At 39.3% G+C, this 9,677-nt stretch overlaps 2 long non-coding RNA genes across 2 annotated transcripts; both read left to right on the forward strand.

Annotated features, from left to right (window-relative positions):
• Positions 1 to 1,876: 1,876 nt before the first annotated feature.
• On the forward strand, positions 1,877 to 2,462 carry LOC144766819 (uncharacterized). The gene is made up of 2 exons (XR_013597940.1): positions 1,877 to 1,989; positions 2,252 to 2,462. It is a non-coding gene; the product is annotated as an uncharacterized LOC144766819 (long non-coding RNA).
• A 5,118-nt stretch (positions 2,463 to 7,580) lies between these two features.
• On the forward strand, positions 7,581 to 8,274 carry LOC144766820 (uncharacterized). The gene is made up of 2 exons (XR_013597941.1): positions 7,581 to 7,801; positions 8,064 to 8,274. It is a non-coding gene; the product is annotated as an uncharacterized LOC144766820 (long non-coding RNA).
• Positions 8,275 to 9,677: the final 1,403 nt, after the last annotated feature.

Genomic DNA, 9,677 nt, shown 5'->3' on the forward strand with positions numbered 1-9,677 from the left:
TGATTGCTCAGATCTTCATGTCCTGTTAATAAGAGGCCCTCTAACATCCTGATGGTATCATCCTGCGGGATATTAGTGTAGAGGGCCTCTATGTCTAAGGTGACTAACCACTGGTTATTCACATCATAAGCTAACCCCTCAATTTTATCAATCATGCAGGTGGTATCCTTAATATATGCTTTTTGAGTCGTTACCATGGGTTGCAGGAATTTGTCGATATATTTACTCAGTGGTTCAGTGACAGAGTTAATGCTCGAGACAATAGGCCGCATGGGTGGGTTGGATAGACTCTTGTGGACTTTAGGAAGTCCATAGAGTGCTGGGATAACCGGGGCCTCATTTTTTAAAAACCTGTATTCGTCAGGGCAGATCACTCCGTCTTCCTTGGCGAAGTCGAGTAAGTTATTGACTTTTGTAATCAACGCATTCCATTCTTGTCTGGAAGATAAACAGTAATGTTCAGAATTGTTTAGAAGGCCCATCATCCTATCGTTGTAGTCCTCAGTTGTCATCAAGACAATACTACCCCCTTTATCTCCTGGTTTAATAGTTAAATTCTTATTGTTTTCTAGATTTGTAAGTGCTATTCTTTCAGCTGAGTTTAGATTATTATGACCTACCACAGGGTGACTCAAGAGGTCAGAAATATTGCTCTCTATGACTTTTTCAAAAAGGTCTACTTGTTTGTGCACCATATTAATGTTAGGGGTCCATTCGGATTTTGGCTTTAAGCCCGATTTGTTTATGGGGCCCTCTTTTGGGGGTTTACCTCTAAAGTAGTCCTGGAGGCGGATTTTTCTAAAAAATCCCTGTAGGTCTCGTTCTAAATTGTATTTGTCAACTCTGGTGCTTATGGCAAATCCCAGTCCCCTTTCCAGAACATCTGTTTCAATTTTACTTAAGGAGATTTCCGAAAGGTTTATAATCGCAGCTTTTTGGTCTAGTCCCACTTTGGTTGGCTCCTTGTGTAGTACCTCCTCTGCTGTTGAGGTTGAGGGAAAAACTTGCCCCTCCCATTGCCTCGTGATTGGTTTTGATGGTGTTGTGGATTCCCCCTGCCTCTCTGTCCTAAAAAAGATAGTGAGTCTCTATTAGGTGTTGAAGTTGATTCTCCTGCTTTATTCTTATCATGTTGGTTTTCATTTTCAGACTCCGTGCTTGTGTACGATGAATCTGTAAATGTCACCCTTTTCTTAGGATATCTATGTCTCGGTTGTTGCCATTGATTCCTATTGGAGAAGCTTTCCCTAGGGCGGTCGAAGAAGTCTTTTTGGGTGTACGGGTAGACTATCTCGGTACTGTAATTGTTTACATCTTTATGGAATTTATTACTTTTTTTGCCAAACAGGTAGTCCCTGTAGCCAGAGACATCCTTCTGGATCTCATCTAATTTTTTCTTGGCGTCTTCATACGCAGATGTGTCTAGTTTGGCTTCTAAGTCTTCTATTTCCTTTTTCTCTATTATTAAGATGGCAGTGGCGGTTTCAATTATAAGCAGCATCCAGTCCCTGCTACACCTATTGGCTATCAGGGTCCAGTTTTCAATGAACTTTTCGTGCCGTATGAACACTCCAGGTTCATTTCTTACTTGTAGGCCACTAGGAATTATACCCTTTTTAAGATAGTCAATTAAAAAGTCTGCATGAAGTTCTGTGCGGACTAACTTCTTTTTATTATTCCACAACTCTTTCCATTTTTCTTCATCGTTATTAGAGGTGGCTATCGATGTAAAATTCTTAGAGGTGCCATTTACAATTTTATTAAATTCCTCTTCGGAAAATCCATAGGTTTTTAAGACATCCATTAATTAATTTAGATGCATTAGGAACATGAGTATCATTAGTACTAAGGAGTGGCACCGTCCATTTTTTGCACTGTTTGCACTTAGATCGTCTGTTCATGTATGGAATACCATGAAGATTCCTTGGTGATCTGACCACTATACAAGAGTGAAGGCAATTGAAAAGCCTCTCTAAATCAAGATAAAAGGTAGATCAGTCCTTGCTCTTTTTAATGTACCACCAATAGTGCATAGGTTGTATTTAAAATATAAACAATGTATGTTTTTTGACTCACCGTATGTAAAGTGACTGAGAGGCTGATTATATATCTTTTTAGAAAAGAATGGGGTAGTAAAGTAGTTTTGAGAAAAAATGCCTAATGGAGATGATATATATAAATAAGAGACAGGGCCTACAGAAAAATGTAATGACAAGAGAATGTGATGCTAAATCTTGTTATCTGTTTATAGATAAAGAAGTCAAATGTTTGTGTCCTGAAGAAGGTGTCAAGACCAATTACACCGAAACGCCGCGTCGACTTTTTTTACAATACTTTGACTGTAGAATTTTGCCTAAATTTTAAAATTGTGTTTTATTTCTGTATATGCTGCTACAAATAAAATTGTTTTAGATTGTAACCCAGGTGGGAGGTTTGCTAATAAATTGTGTATAAACTTTTAATCATTCCAGCACTAGCGTTGTTTACTTCATATGTTGTGTGTAGATAATAAGTTGTAGCCCCGTATCATTGTCTTTTGTGGCCAGCAGATATTCTGGTTAAATATTAGAATAGTTCTATACCCCTTTTCAGCACTCTAAACAGCAATCCTAGCCTGCGACTATTTTTACAGGGTTTGCTTTTTTTGTATGTTCGACTTTCCCCTACCCTGAAAACAAAACCGGGGATCCTCCATCCTTTTGAATCTGAATTGTACAGCTTGTTAGCTGGGAGGCACAAATCTTCTGATCACATTTTCAGATCACGGCATTGTCCGACATAAGCATCTAAATTAATTAATGGATGTCTTAAAAACCTATGGATTTTCCGAAGAGGAATTTAATAAAATTGTAAATGGCACCTCTAAGAATTTTACATCGATAGCCACCTCTAATAACGATGAAGAAAAATGGAAAGAGTTGTGGAATAATAAAAAGAAGTTAGTCCGCACAGAACTTCATGCAGACTTTTTAATTGACTATCTTAAAAAGGGTATAATTCCTAGTGGCCTACAAGTAAGAAATGAACCTGGAGTGTTCATACGGCACGAAAAGTTCATTGAAAACTGGACCCTGATAGCCAATAGGTGTAGCAGGGACTGGATGCTGCTTATAATTGAAACCGCCACTGCCATCTTAATAATAGAGAAAAAGGAAATAGAAGACTTAGAAGCCAAACTAGACACATCTGCGTATGAAGACGCCAAGAAAAAATTAGATGAGATCCAGAAGGATGTCTCTGGCTACAGGGACTACCTGTTTGGCAAAAAAAGTAATAAATTCCATAAAGATGTAAACAATTACAGTACCGAGATAGTCTACCCGTACACCCAAAAAGACTTCTTCGACCGCCCTAGGGAAAGCTTCTCCAATAGGAATCAATGGCAACAACCGAGACATAGATATCCTAAGAAAAGGGTGACATTTACAGATTCATCGTACACAAGCACGGAGTCTGAAAATGAAAACCAACATGATAAGAATAAAGCAGGAGAATCAACTTCAACACCTAATAGAGACTCACTATCTTTTTTAGGACAGAGAGGCAGGGGGAATCCACAACACCATCAAAACCAATCACGAGGCAATGGGAGGGGCAAGTTTTTCCCTCAACCTCAACAGCAGAGGAGGTACTACACAAGGAGCCAACCAAAGTGGGACTAGACCAAAAAGCTGCGATTATAAACCTTTCGGAAATCTCCTTAAGTAAAATTGAAACAGATGTTCTGGAAAGGGGACTGGGATTTGCCATAAGCACCAGAGTTGACAAATACAATTTAGAACGAGACCTACAGGGATTTTTTAGAAAAATCCGCCTCCAGGACTACTTTAGAGGTAAACCCCCAAAAGAGGGCCCCATAAACAAATCGGGCTTAAAGCCAAAATCCGAATGGACCCCTAACATTAATATGGTGCACAAACAAGTAGACCTTTTTGAAAAAGTCATAGAGAGCAATATTTCTGACCTCTTGAGTCACCCTGTGGTAGGTCATAATAATCTAAACTCAGCTGAAAGAATAGCACTTACAAATCTAGAAAACAATAAGAATTTAACTATTAAACCAGGAGATAAAGGGGGTAGTATTGTCTTGATGACAACTGAGGACTACAACGATAGGATGATGGGCCTTCTAAACAATTCTGAACATTACTGTTTATCTTCCAGACAAGAATGGAATGCGTTGATTACAAAAGTCAATAACTTACTCGACTTCGCCAAGGAAGACGGAGTGATCTGCCCTGACGAATACAGGTTTTTAAAAAATGAGGCCCCGGTTATCCCAGCACTCTATGGACTTCCTAAAGTCCACAAGAGTCTATCCAACCCACCCATGCGGCCTATTGTCTCGAGCATTAACTCTGTCACTGAACCACTGAGTAAATATATCGACAAATTCCTGCAACCCATGGTAACGACTCAAAAAGCATATATTAAGGATACCACCTGCATGATTGATAAAATTGAGGGGTTAGCTTATGATGTGAATAACCAGTGGTTAGTCACCTTAGACATAGAGGCCCTCTACACTAATATCCCGCAGGATGATACCATCAGGATGTTAGAGGGCCTCTTATTAACAGGACATGAAGATCTGAGCAATCACGCAACATTTATTTTAGAATGTGCTGAAATAATTTTAAAAAACAATATTTTTTTATTCAAAAATGATTTTTATAAACAGATCAAAGGCACCAGCATGGGGGCTACCTGTGCCCCTAGCCTGGCATGCTTATATGTAGCGGCCTTCGAGGACCAACACATTTTTAATGAGCTGGCACCATTTACCGAGAATATAACAAGTTGGTCGAGGTATATTGACGATATTTTTTTTATCTGGACCGGTGATCTTGAAACCCTGATGGAGTTCATCACTTGGCTAAATTTAGGCGATAATAATCTTCGCTTTACCTCTAACTATAATAAGGAAAGCATAGATTTCTTAGACATTAAAATCCGCGTGGAGAATGCAACTTTAGGTGTCGACCTTTACACCAAACCCACGGACAGAAACACTTTACTTCATTATGAAAGCAACCACCCAAGATGCCAAAAAGATAATATACCATTTGGCCAATTTTTAAGGATTAGGCGTAACTGCACCAATATAACTGATTTTAATAAACATGCCGATGCCCTATCAGAGAAACTAAAAACCCGCGGCTATCCCAAAAGTCTAATCAGAAAAGCCTACAAACGGGCCAAATATTACAATAGGGATACTCTGTTTGATAAGGACAAACAAGAAAAAAATAAGAACCAGGATAAATTAATTTTTGTTACTAACTATAGTGCAATTAGCAACAAAATTAAAAACATAATTAACCGCAACTGGACATTGCTTAATGACAGGCAAGAAACGAACATTCCTAAACCTATGTTTAGTTTCAGACGGAACAAAACTATAAGAAATTGTCTGGTCCATACCTTTCAAGATGAAGTCAAAGGGAGACAGGGAACTATCGATAGGAACCCTTTGCCCACAGGGAATTTTTGTTGCAACATGTGCACAAACTGCCAAACAATGATGAAGGGCAATAATATCAGTCACAACGGGATTGATCACAAAATCAAAAGTTTTATCAATTGTAAAACAAAAAACCTAGTATACATGATAAAATGCCCATGCGATAAGGCATATATAGGTGAGACAGCGAGAGAACTAAAGGTAAGGATAACAGAACATAAATCTGCAATCCGAACCAAAAAATTGACTGCTCCCTTGGTGGAACATTGGATCAAACACGGTCATATAATAGAAGATTTGAAATGGGGAGGAGTAGAAGCAATCTCCCACAACACAAGGGGCGGTAATGAAAATATGAAAAGGAAAAAAAGAGAACAGTTCTACATGTCCCTGTTCAATACCTTTAGAACAGGTCTGAACAACAGAGATGAGTGGGAAAGACTGATCCTGTAGAGAAATATAAACTCAGATAGTAAAAATGGGAAATCAGTGTATACTGTATGAGAAGTACCTGTTTTGATATTCTTTCCCCTGAATTACCTTCTGTAGGAAATTGATGAACTGGTTATACCTATAATCTTATAATCTTGGATTATGTTCTAGTATTGTTAACTTAACACATAAGAAATGTGACGTATGTCTGTGTCTGTTCTCATATATGTTATATGATGTATTACCATAACTGGCTAATGTTCTAAACTGGATGTCTGATACTCTCATTATGACGGCCATTGTGAATAGTTAACAACCAACGAGTAAACACCACCCAGTGTAAGATACTTTTCTGTCCATATAGCCAGAATAGATTGAAGAATATTACTATAAATATAGACCAGTGAACTCTCAAGCAATAGAGGAAGGTCCGCTCGTGAATAGGCGGATGTGTTCCCATACCAATATGGCCGCCACAAACTGCCGTTTGTGATCACGGTAGAAAGGACACTTTAAAATAGATAACTAGTTAGAAACAATACACACAGGCCGTTTTGGTCTATTGCAATGTTCTATAATAAGAGGGGCCACCAACACCACTAAATTTGAATATTGCTTCAATCAGTGTCGATATAAATCACTGGGGCCGAAATTTCTTCGGCGCCATATCCTTCGGTAGTAATTAAAATGAGTAACACCAAAGCAAACAGATCGCATTTTGGACTCGATCCTAATTGAGATGAGGGCAATATATTATATCAAAATATTCTATCCCTTTACCCGCCCGCAAAACAACGGAACACATTACAACTACTTCCGGGTGAACCCGATCCGGAACTGAATAAGAGTGGTCCGTAGGTTTCTGCTCTATTCCAGCCGATTGATGCGAGGGAGCAGGACACGGAGGAACAGGGAGGCCGACCAGAAAATTTGAGGTATGTGTAGAAACGAGCCCCTAGGTCTTGACACGCAGACGAGTAGGCGGCAGCCCCGCAGTATGCCATCGTTTTGATTTAAACCTTTTGAGTTAAATCTTTGATTCAAAGTTAGCGAGTTGTAAACATGAGAGGGAGATGAGTATAATCCGGGATCCAGGACAGCTTGCTCATAGAACGCTCTTTATATAACACGAGTGTTATGCTTTAAACTAATAGAATAGGGTTATAATGCCTTTATAAATATAAACAGATTTGCGAGAGCCAGGACAGCTTGCCCATAGAACGCTCTTTACATAACACGAGTGTCATGCGTTAAGCTAACATAATAGGGTTAAAATGTCTTTACAAATATAAACAGATTTGTGATACGCAGACAACATGAGCATGACCAATGGAGGATGAGATAGGAACATCAATCCCAGGTGTTTTAAAGAATGAGAGCTAAATATCCCTTCTTAATATTTATGCCTGCAGTATACATGCCTTCTAGGCGAAACAACTGAGAAGACCAGAACAATTGAGAATTCCCAAACAGTTTGAACCAGAACTCCTACCCGCATCTATGGGGTGAGTAACGTAATTAGGGCCGGACATATGTATGTGTGTGATCGCTCCAACTAAGGAGTCCCCTAATTTAATTATTTTCTTGCTCAGGACGAGTCGTTATAGATAAAGAACCTAAGGGGAAGAGCTATATTGAGCACCCTGTATGAAATTCGGTGGTTCCTCCGTGCATAGACAATCCCCAGTCCGCAACATAAGGTAAAATAACATATTGTTTGCCGAATGAATTGTGGCAAGGGGAACATGAGTATCATTAGTACTAAGGAGTGGCACCGTCCATTTTTTGCACTGTTTGCACTTAGATCGTCTGTTCATGTATGGAATACCATGAAGATTCCTTGGTGATCTGACCACTATACAAGAGTGAAGGCAATTGAAAAGCCTCTCTAAATCAAGATAAAAGGTAGATCAGTCCTTGCTCTTTTTAATGTACCACCAATAGTGCATAGGTTGTATTTAAAATATAAACAATGTATGTTTTTTGACTCACCGTATGTAAAGTGACTGAGAGGCTGATTATATATCTTTTTAGAAAAGAATGGGGTAGTAAAGTAGTTTTGAGAAAAAATGCCTAATGGAGATGATATATATAAATAAGAGACAGGGCCTACAGAAAAATGTAATGACAAGAGAATGTGATGCTAAATCTTGTTATCTGTTTATAGATAAAGAAGTCAAATGTTTGTGTCCTGAAGAAGGTGTCAAGACCAATTACACCGAAACGCCGCGTCGACTTTTTTTACAATACTTTGACTGTAGAATTTTGCCTAAATTTTAAAATTGTGTTTTATTTCTGTATATGCTGCTACAAATAAAATTGTTTTAGATTGTAACCCAGGTGGGAGGTTTGCTAATAAATTGTGTATAAACTTTTAATCATTCCAGCACTAGCGTTGTTTACTTCATATGTTGTGTGTAGATAATAAGTTGTAGCCCCGTATCATTGTCTTTTGTGGCCAGCAGATATTCTGGTTAAATATTAGAATAGTTCTATACCCCTTTTCAGCACTCTAAACAGCAATCCTAGCCTGCGACTATTTTTACAGGGTTTGCTTTTTTTGTATGTAAGAGTTTCTTTTAACCAGGCTTTTAGGGTGGTGTCTGCGGCTTTTAGTGTCCTTATAAAGTATTTCAGGGTATCAGCCTCACAGAAAATAGATTGTCTTTGAAGGCCCAGCTCCAGTCGTAGTCTTGCCCTGTGGATGAAATTCGGAAGTTTTTTTATAAATGAAAACTTGGGCGTGGTCGACATTGGTCGAGCATGCACCAGGAAAGGCCTGATTCCCATAGTTTAAGGAGGGGAGAAAAGTGGCTTTAATCACCTTCAGAATGGGTTCGGCAGAAGGACTACTCAGGGACTGGTTGAGTCAGGTCAAAGAGTATGTTATTGCTCCAGCTCTCTTTTTTAAGGCGGCTAGGTGGACTGATGGTCTAAAAGACTCGCTAAACCAGACCCCCAGGTAATTGTATTTTGATGTTGTTTTGATCTTTGCGGGCCCAATGTTCCACATTAAACTTTTCTTGTTCTTGCAACAGCCGAATGTCAAAACCTTTGTCTTTTCCTGGTTGATTTTTAGGGCGTTAGCAGTATTATATTTGTGGAGCGTGCTTAAGGCTCTTTGGAGATTTTGCCTTGTCCAGTATGATAATATCGTCGGCATATTGCAAAATGTGCAGGTTCGTTTTTGCAAGGCCCTCTTCTGGCGGCAGGAGATTGCTTATCTCCAGGAATCTTTCCAGATCGGCGGTGTAAAGGTTTAACAAGAGGGGGGCGAGAACGCAACCTTGCTTTAGGCCGTCTGAGGTTGGAATTTTTACAGAGACTGTCGTTGGGCCAGTTCTGACTCGTACCCATGTGTTCTTATGCATGGAGATAAGAGCTCCTAGCAGACTCTGAGGAATCCCCCACTTGTCTAATTTCCTCCATAAGGTGTTGCGAGACACTTTATGAAAGGCAGTGCTGTAGTCTATAAAGCAGCAATAAAGGGGGAGATGATTTTTTTTGCGCTGCTTGTTGACTCAGGATGGCTAGAGTGGTGATGTTGTCTATTGTGGAGGTAAGGATCGAAACCCAGTTTAAAAGTATGGTAGGATGTTGTTTTCCGCTACCCATTTTTCTAGCGACCTGAGAAGACATTGGGCATATACCTTGGCCTCAAGATCTAATAGGGCAATGAGTCGGTAATTAGCTGGGAGAGAGGGATCTCCTTTCTTAAAAATTGGGCAGAAGATTGAGCCTTTCCATGAGTCTGGTAGCCGATAGGTAGTAAACGCGTTGT

The sequence above is a fragment of the Lissotriton helveticus genome, chromosome 7 (genome assembly GCF_964261635.1).
Source record: "Lissotriton helveticus chromosome 7, aLisHel1.1, whole genome shotgun sequence".
In the NCBI taxonomy this organism is placed as follows: Eukaryota; Metazoa; Chordata; class Amphibia; order Caudata; family Salamandridae; genus Lissotriton; species Lissotriton helveticus.